This window comes from Corapipo altera, unplaced genomic scaffold, assembly GCF_003945725.1.
Source record: "Corapipo altera isolate COAL_440 unplaced genomic scaffold, ASM394572v1 48b, whole genome shotgun sequence".
Lineage (NCBI taxonomy): Eukaryota > Metazoa > Chordata > Aves > Passeriformes > Pipridae > Corapipo > Corapipo altera.
In genome coordinates, this window is record NW_020884884.1 from 1,775,521 (window position 1) to 1,785,015 (window position 9,495).

Genomic DNA, 9,495 nt, shown 5'->3' on the forward strand with positions numbered 1-9,495 from the left:
CTCCCATCTCTCATAGAACTGCACAAAGTAATTGCTGTGCCGAGCCAGCAATGGTGTTTCATGCATGATCTAAAGATTCATCTCTCTGAGATTAGGTTGCTTGTCTTTCAAGGCTTGTTTTGCTTTTTTGATCACTCTTGTTATTTTAAAAGGCAAAAAAAGAGATCATGGCCAACTATGAGTACTAAATGACTTTCCAAAGGTTAACCTTTGTTCTCTTTGTAAGTCATTTATGAATAGCCAGCTATTCAGTTTGTTCAGTTATTGTGAGTCACTTCATTTCAGATTTGGAAGTTTGTCATGAACTATTTGCTCTGTGTTCAGGTAGTCTGACTAGTAGGGTATGACTAGTCTACGGTTTTGCTGACTGGAATGCTAATAAAAGGGAGGAAAGAATTCAGCACTTTTGGGATGACTGCTTTAACTCTCACAGGTGAAACCTTTTCTAAGCAAACAGCCACGAAAGTATTCACCAGACTTTCACTTCCAGAAAACAGTCGATTGCACTACAGGTCACTTATTTATAGATGTAGAAAACTCCTATAATATCTTCTGAGTGCTATAGAAGTGGTTCACTTTGAACCAATGTTCAGATACCTCATTTGGTGAGCCATCAGCACATTTCACTGTGGGCAGAAGATGTTCTTTTTGTTTAAATATATAGTGGTTGCAGTCTTATGAATATCTTATCCCTAGGGTTTTGATCTTCTTAGAAATAGAACTTCTTCCAAATCCATGCTCTCCTATTCCCAGAAAGTCATCCAAAGAAGTAGATCTCATATAATTGAATAAATGTCTGTGTCTATGGAATAGATCCATGTTAGGCCAGATCTCAAATTTATCATAACAGTTCTACTCTGATTTGCAGCAGCATAAAAGAAAGTTCAGGGCTACACTGATAGAAACAGTTTTAGAAGAGAAGGATACCCACTGTCACAATGAAAAGCAGACAGTTTGTTAGATTTAAAGTATATGGAGAGGGTAAACTCATGATTTTTCTGTCTTTCCTTTTTCATTTAACCCCAACAAAAGTGCAGCAGACAATAAACTTTTAATCTTTTTCCAGGTTTGATATGAAACTAAAAAAGCCCTTCTGATTCTGGAAGAATTCAGATGTCAGGAGTGGCAGAGACGTCTCTACTTGGGACTTTGCTGAAGGCTTGCTCTTTCTAAAGGCAACCATACTAGGCCCCATTTAAAGTTTCTAAAGCTCACTTTTCTTTTTTAAAATGCTTCTTCATTAGAGTATTAAGGGATTTACAATCTTCCTTGTCAGAGATGAGAATTGAGGGTAGTGCTGCTATGTCATCCAGACAGTGAAGCGCTCTCTGCAACTGCTGCAACTGAAGTAAAACAAAAGAAATAATATTGGGACCACGCTGCAGGACTATTCCTTTAGGCTGACCCAGGAATTGTTGGATGTGGGCTGAAAGCAGTTACTGATTCCAGCAGGCCCAGCTGTGTGCTAACTGATTAATGACATTCAGTTCTTAACAGTAATAAAGTACATCTTTCCTCATTGTTGTTACTGCAAAGGAGACCCTGGGTATAATTGTGCTGCTGCAGGCAGATATTAAAAATTGTGTCTGAGAAGCAATGGATACGTTTTCTCTGTGAGAAGCAGGGGCATCTCCCCTTGCCTCTCCCATCCTGGGGTCTGACCTTCCTTCCTCAGACCTGTCTTAAATGTCACTTAGAGTTACAAAGCACAGCACTGCTGAGAAAGGTCTGGATAGTCGGTCGGCCTGCCTCTCATCAAGGATGGGTCCTGAGAGCCTCTAAAGGACTCTGACTTCCTCTCTAATCTTCTGAAAAAGATTATGTGAAGAGGAGATGGTGACTGTGTATACACTGCAGGGAGGGGAGAGAAGAGGAGAAACATTTCTAAGAAAAGAGTTAAGTAATTCTCTCAGTTAGCCTGATGTAACCTCCCACCGAGTTTAGCTGAGAAGATCCCTGCACACTCTGAAAGACACAATTTCCAATCTGATTTTCACAACCTCTCTGGGATATTGCAGACAACTTTCTTTCTCTTTTTCATTATCATGGCATTTAGAGAAACTTACACAGAGCTAGTTTGCCTCAGATGTTGTGAAGTTAAAATGGTGAGAAAAAAGATTAAACCCAAGAAAATTCTAAATACTGGAGTTGTTCCAGCAACTATGACTGTGTAGTCTTTTATCTCCTATATGTTTCATGATTTACATCACCAACAGAAAATTCTCTTTGTGTTCAGTTTTAAGCAGAGAGAAGTAAATTAAAGAGATACATCACCCAAGTTTTACCCTTAAGATGATCAGAGGTTTTGTCTGTCAGAGACAACAGATGGGGCCAAATTAGAAGGCCTTTTAAAAGGAACTTTTAAGTAAAGGAACAGTAGCACAAAAAATTCTGACAGATCATTTTATCATTGAATCAGCAAGATTCATCTTAAAGGTATAATTTGCTTTGGATATTCCCTGGTTGAGGAGAGGCCAGTGTTTCACAGTATACAGAGCATTGGTGGGTAGCCTATGAGAGGCAGAAGCTCTTACTTTTAGTGTTGCTCTCTTTGAGACCTTTTGCAAGTGTATCTTTTCCATAGCTTCCTCCAGTTTCCCCTTCATCAAGTGGGGAAAGCAGCTCTTTATCTGATTTTAAAAGCACTTTGAAATTTTATATGGGGTAAGGGTTTTACTCACAGGTTTTTTTTTTTTTTATTTAGAAAAAAAATCATAAGGCAGAAAACCACCTTGTCCCTCAGACCCTTGTAGCTTTTGCCCTCTTTTTTGAGAATGCCAGTGACTGAGACGAACTGTGACAATGCCTTTTGAAGTGAGAAGCCTGGTTCCTACCATATCAGCTGAGAATCCCAAACACACTTAATAGGCTTTGGACTCCTAAGTAGCCCAATGAAGCCAAGCACAATGTTACTGTTATGGTAAAGCCAAGATTTTTGTGCAGTTTTTTTTCTTTAAACAGGACTGGAAAAACTGCAGGAAGAGCCTTTTCTTCTTTTGTCTCCTTTTTCAGTTCCAGACTAAGCCAGAGTCAGACCTTCATGAAAGTCCAGACACTTTTAAAAAAGTAATTGTTTGATTATGTGCATGTTTTTGTGTGTGGGGGGTTTACAGCACATACAATTAGTGTGACTCAGGCTCAGGGTCAAAAGTCTGGGTTGACTATGACTGGACTTCTAATTTCCTCCATAGTAAGTCACCCATCCTTTCTCTGAGTCATTCTTCAGCAGACAGCTTGAAGTTTAAAATTGGAAAGTAGAAACATGCATCAAGAGAGATGACTGGGGAGAATACTGCAGGCACAGCCTGTTTAAGTTTCAAGAGCTAATGTAGCAGCAACTATGTCAAGGGGGCCCTCTTCTACTGTTTGCAACAGATGCCCCTTGAATTAAGATATTCATAAATCAGGCTGTAGAACATCTGCAAACATATATGGCATGAATGCATCATGAGCTGGTAAACACACCCATTGATGGTGTCAAACAATCCCTTTGTGCGTACTTGCTACACAGGTCTTTTACAGAAGGAGCTCTTCAACAGTAGCAACAAGAGTGGCATTTGTTTTACACACAAGCCTTTTCAGAGACTACAGCTTCCTTGCTAGAGGTCTTCAGCACTCAGCAGCAGGCAAAGGTTGCAAATGAGACTCTCACCAGATGTATTTGAAAGGAAAACTGAAAACCCGAAGCATAGAGAAGTGAGAGTAAGTAATTTATTCTCCTGACTCCCTAGTCTTTATAATGGAACACTGAATCCCTTTCAAAGACTGGCCCTGGAAGATGTTTATCAAAAATGAGACAATTTATCAGACTAGTGAGCTACCTACTCCTCTTGGTTATTTAAAATCTATTACATTAAAATGCTTGCACTCAAAAGACAGGGCTGAATAAAGCTGAGATCACTGTGTACATGAATAAAAAGAGCACACAATCTATCATCAATGCATTTGGAAGGAGTTGAGAGAGTCTATTCTGGTTGCATAGATCTCTCCCTTGTGTAACTCCCTTAGCACTCCAGTCTGAAGCTCATGGTGTCCACAGCCTGACCTCTTGTAATGGCCACCAGATTAATCCATTTTTTAAAATGCTATTTATATTATTGCAGTGTATGAGAGACTAAGCAGATAGAAAAGGACAAACAGGTTGGATTGCAACATAGAAAGGATTGAGATGGTTGTCCATTAAAGTTAATATGGAATATCAGTTGGATCTTCCTCCTTTTCCATTGTCTAGGTCTTCAGTTTGAAGCAAAATCTTTAACTAAAATAAAGTAAAATATGAGCTCGTAAAGAGCTCATAGAATTGACACTCTTGGAATTCATTTTTTCCATACAACAAACATAGGGAAATTATTGCCGGAAGAAGAGTGATTCCTCTGTGTGAATGAGAAGAAACATCAATTCACTAAAACCAAAAAGGAAACAAACCTACTTGAAATGTTTGATAAGTATTTAAGCTCTTAACATTTGAAATTGAAGACGTATTCTCTTTATATCTCAATTTCTGTCTCAGTCAAAAGGGGTAACTAATGCCATTTCACAGAAACTATGATAAATAGTTGCAACCCTCATAAAGATGCTCATATGTCATGGTGATAGACACAGGAGAAGATCCTTACATGTCTCATTGAACGGAGCTGGTACTGTGTGTATCTTCACGAAGAGCAGATTACTCCAAGGGCAAGGCCCTGACAGAAGGTATTCTGTCTATCCTATATATCACCATAAAAGTTCCAGGTGTTAAGCCAAAGTCGCCAACATTTGCCAGAAAGTGGAAAGGAAAATGGGTAGAGCTTCCTGATAAGGCCAAGTAACAAACACTCGCAGATTCTTCTTAAGCACAGCTTTCCCTCAGCCTCCTATCAGTCTAACTCTTGTGTCTGAAAATAGATTTCATTTTCCTGAGGCAGAGTGCATAAAAGCTAAGGAGGAACTCCCCCCTAAATTGCCACTGCATATAACTGTGTTCTGTAAGGGTCAGCCCTGGGGTTTGCTCCTAGTAAGAATCCCAAACTGAGGATGGGTTTCTGAAATCTTACATGACCTGTCTAACATCCCAGCATCTGAAAACTTGGTTCAGATATCTAGGGTTAGGCCAGGAAGGAGACAAATCCTAGATTAGGCTGAACAAGATAAAAGTGATGAATTGCTGCTTTTATAGAGGAATAGATTTGTAATTTAAAGGTCTAGTCTTCATTGTTGGAGGTTTTTTCCTATGCAGAATTGCAAACTAAATGCATTTGTTTCCTTCAGATTTCCTACTGCAACATCAACACTTAAACAGCCATTTGCTGCACCGACTGTTTTCTAATGACAGTCCATGATTTCTTGAGAAGCAGTGTGCAATTAGGAATGTACCTATCATATATGCTTTGAAAAATTGTATAGTTGCATTGTAGAACTTCCAGAGGCATCTGACAGCATGAATTGCTTGTCAAAGAAACAGTGCAATAGAATGGAATATGGAGGAGTGAGAGTGTATAATTTTCACACTTACAAACAGTGGCTAGTTTATTTCCCACGAGGAGGATTGATGTTTTGTGTTTCACTCAATGTCACTTACAGTTGTTCGTAGTCAAATAGCTCATGCAGCATTATACAGTAACAGAGCCAAAAATACTTTTATGCTTTTACATCTAATTTTTTTTCTGTATTTGTATGATAAATAAGATGGAAAATTGGAGCCAAGGAAGAAATTTCATTAAAGAAATTGTGGTTTGAAAGTTCATTAGATGCTCTCCAGAATATCTTTCTGTCTTTTTCTGATAAAGATCAACTATTTGTGTTTCGTTGAGCAGAAAAATGCTTTTAGGGGAAAGGAAAGAAAAATATGGAAAGAAATGAAAATATGCTTCTAAAACCCACAGCTTCTAAGGTACCTCAGTGACAATCTTGGTTTAAAAATCTGACCGAGCAGCCTTTCAAGTATGGGTAAGTTTGGACTTACAGAAGTGTTTTTATTAAGTACTTATATTTGAGGTTCTTGAAACAATATTTGTTGACTTTGTTGAAATGTTACAGGTTAACTTTCATTACCATGATTTTTTTATATACAGCATAGTTGTGAATATAAATTAAGCTTTAAAGCATTGTAATGAAGCAGGAAATTATCCAGTAGTAACTTCCCTAACTTGTCCATTGAAGACAGTTGGGATAAAGATGAAGGGCAATTTCACAGATAAACGTAATTTGTGCTGAAAAAGAACGTCTGAATTAAATAACCTTCTACCTTCCGAAAACACTGAGATATTTCTTGAAGGTCCAGGAAAAGAAGCTTAACTATTATTTATTGAATCTGATGGTGAGCATCTTTGAAAGCTACACAGTGTGACTTGTAACCGCACTCACGGCTCCACTGTGCTTCCCTCAATGTGCCAGGGATGCAATCTCCTGGGGCAGGCACAGCCTGCACCTCTGGGATGATGCTCAGGGAGACTTGCACCCTTGCAAGACTCCATAAGGGTGTTTGATGTAGATGCAACAGGCCTCCTTCTACAGTGGGGGACAGAGGTAGCAGCCTTTTGTCAACACTCAGGAGCATCCAGCCCCTTCTTAACTGCATCTACTACTGTATCTAAGGATCATGGAATTGATACTCTTGTATCTTGCTGCATAACAGTTGTTGACTTAATAGTCAGCATTTCACTTCTTTTTATTAATTTTCACTTGCTCTTTATAACGCAGCATGTTTCATCAAGCTGTTCTAAGGCCTTACAAGAACCTTACACTAGAAAGTTCCATCTGTTACTGCTTTTACTCATCCAAACAGTGCACGTTTTTTTACCAGTGTTGCTGGAATGGCATCACAGAACCTGTTTTTAGCCAAAAGGATTAATATAGAGGCAAAATTTTCAGCAAGTATTTTGACACTGAAGTTAAACATGAATAATGTATGACCCATAGTACTGTTTAAATAAGCTTAGGTAACATTTTCATTTTTCTTGCATGATTTTATTTAGTGACAGAGGAACTATAAGCTGGTTTATACTACAAGTCTTGTCTATTTCCTTTTGTTAGCCTTCATTTCACTGGGGGAAGAACTTGAGAGGTAATGTGAAACAAAGTTATAGGGAAAACATTTAGGATTTATAATTATTTATAATACCAGCTGTCTGATACAAAAACTTTCTCATTATTTGCATATTATGTGCTAATTTGAATTTTACAATATGCTATGCCATTTACCCCATGAAATAGCACTCTATGAGCAGTCAGAAAAAGGCACAAGAACCTTTATCTTGCACAACTCCATGTGGAAGTTTCTTCTAAACATTTCCTGTAATGTTGGTGTAGACAGTAGAAGATTTAAAATTTAAGTGGTTTCTTGTATTTTTCTGTTAACCATATATAATTAAGCTGGGTATAGACATTCTTGCTTCGAGCACCTGTGTAGTATTAAAAATGTGTTTAATGAAAATGAAAGTTATAAGGCGATGTAAAATAAAAAGAAAGGGGTCTGATAGCTTTTTTTACTGACTATTCTGCACTCGGTACTGTCAATGTGAGCTATTATCAATGATAATTCAAATAGTTCATCCTGTAGTCAACCTAAAAGCTACAGGAACCCAAGGTTGCTACACTGAGAATGGTGAAACAAGACAAAAATGCAAGGAAGATTTCCTTCAGTAGTTTTTCTCATAGTTTTCAGAACTCTTCGAAAAATAGGCTTAATGTAAACGTATATAAACACATAAATTATATATGTGTGTATGTATACATTCTGGATAAATATTCATTTCAAACTGAAGAGATAGAAATATGTATTTCTTTGCAAAGGGATAAAAAGGGAAAACCCTTTCTGTAAGGGATTTTATGCTACTCTTTCCAGCAGTACATCTAGGGACATTCTGAAGATAATTTTTATGTATGATCTTTTGAAAAATGAAGGAATAATCTGTGTCATATATCTGTGCAACACAACAAGAAAAGACAACTTTGTGTAATTCAGCGCCAAAAAATCATTGGAAGATGCGGTCAGTACAGTTTTATGGCTTTTAGGCCGCAGCGCTTCTTTCAGTTCATGCTGTTCCAACAATTCAACGCAAGTGCTGTCCATGCCCTGGATGGCTTTATTCAATTAAAGCTGCTTCCCAAGGTCTTGGGTCCCTGTGGTGGAATCACGCAGTGCAGACATGCACATCCGCTGAACTCGAGCTGTTCTTGCTGCCAGCTCAGCAGCTTAAGGTCACTTAAGTACTTTCTAGGAGGAAGAAATCACTCCAAAGAATTATCTGCTGGCCTGGTTCCTTCAGACAAGAAAACTGCTAACTTTCTCAACACCCACGCTTCTGCCAGTGCTTTCGTACGCTTTGCTTTATCTTGTGTTTGCATGTTGCTTCCCACTGGGTGTGAGTTATAATTTATATCTATGTCCTGCCAGCAGATCTTAAGATGGCAAAGCTGGTGGTCTGAGTGTCTCACCTCACCCATGTGGGCACCTGGTGAACAAGAAAGCTATGAAGTAATAGGTGCTTCTCACAAAGCAAGACAGCATATAAAAAATCCCCTTTCTTCCCATTTAACATTTGGTTCCCTGAACAAGTGTAATTCTGGTTTCCTATGTAACTCCAACAAACGTGAGCTAAGATTATAATTGGATAAGATTAAATAAAAGAGCTGAAGGAGGATGTGTTGGCAAAATTGATATAGTTAGCTTCTTTTAGAGAAGAAGTAATCATACTTTGCTGTAGTTTGATTAAATCTTGGCCTAAAGAAACTTCAACCCTTAATTGAATCATCCATTCAAGAACTTGAATGACACAGTTTGCAAGGACCTGAGTGGTACTACCTAGACAGCAATAAAAAGGTACACTATAGTACCCAGTAGTTCCTAAATAACTGATTTTACCACATCATAAAATTCAGAGCGGAGCTAGTTAAGAACAATTTCATGGCCTTAGGTCTTACTAAAACAATGAAAACCAGAATGACCCATTGGCTGGATGATCAGCTGCTACTCAAGCGTTGTGTCTTACAGACGTGGTGATAGAAAAGCAGATTTTCACTGTATCATCAAAAAACATTTTTGACCTAGGGTCAAATTTTAACTCTCTTCCACTTCCTGCTGAGTTGCTGAGCTGTTCAAAACTAAAAATGTTGCCAACATAAAAAAAAGCACAAATTTATGCTTGTACTTTTCTGTCAACATTCTCAGAAATGGCTTAACTGTTTGTGGTCAAACTTAGCATAAACTGTTGTCTTAAGCAAAAGCCAAGCAGAGAAAACTGAATTCTAAAAAGATGAGAAAACTGAGTAGCTGGAAGAAAAGCAACCGCTCAACCCTTTGAAATGAAAATGTTCAGATAGTGTGATTTCTGCTTTACTCCAGACAGACTGCCTAAATTCATACTTTCATCTACCACTCCAGGTAAAAAGAGTAATGGCGTCTGCTCTGCCCAGGTTGGGAAAGAACTGGGACTATGCAGGGTGTTAACAAGGCTGGCAGACTTAAGACTGGAGAAAAAAATATTTCTAGTCAGAGCTCAGTATCAGCTGGCA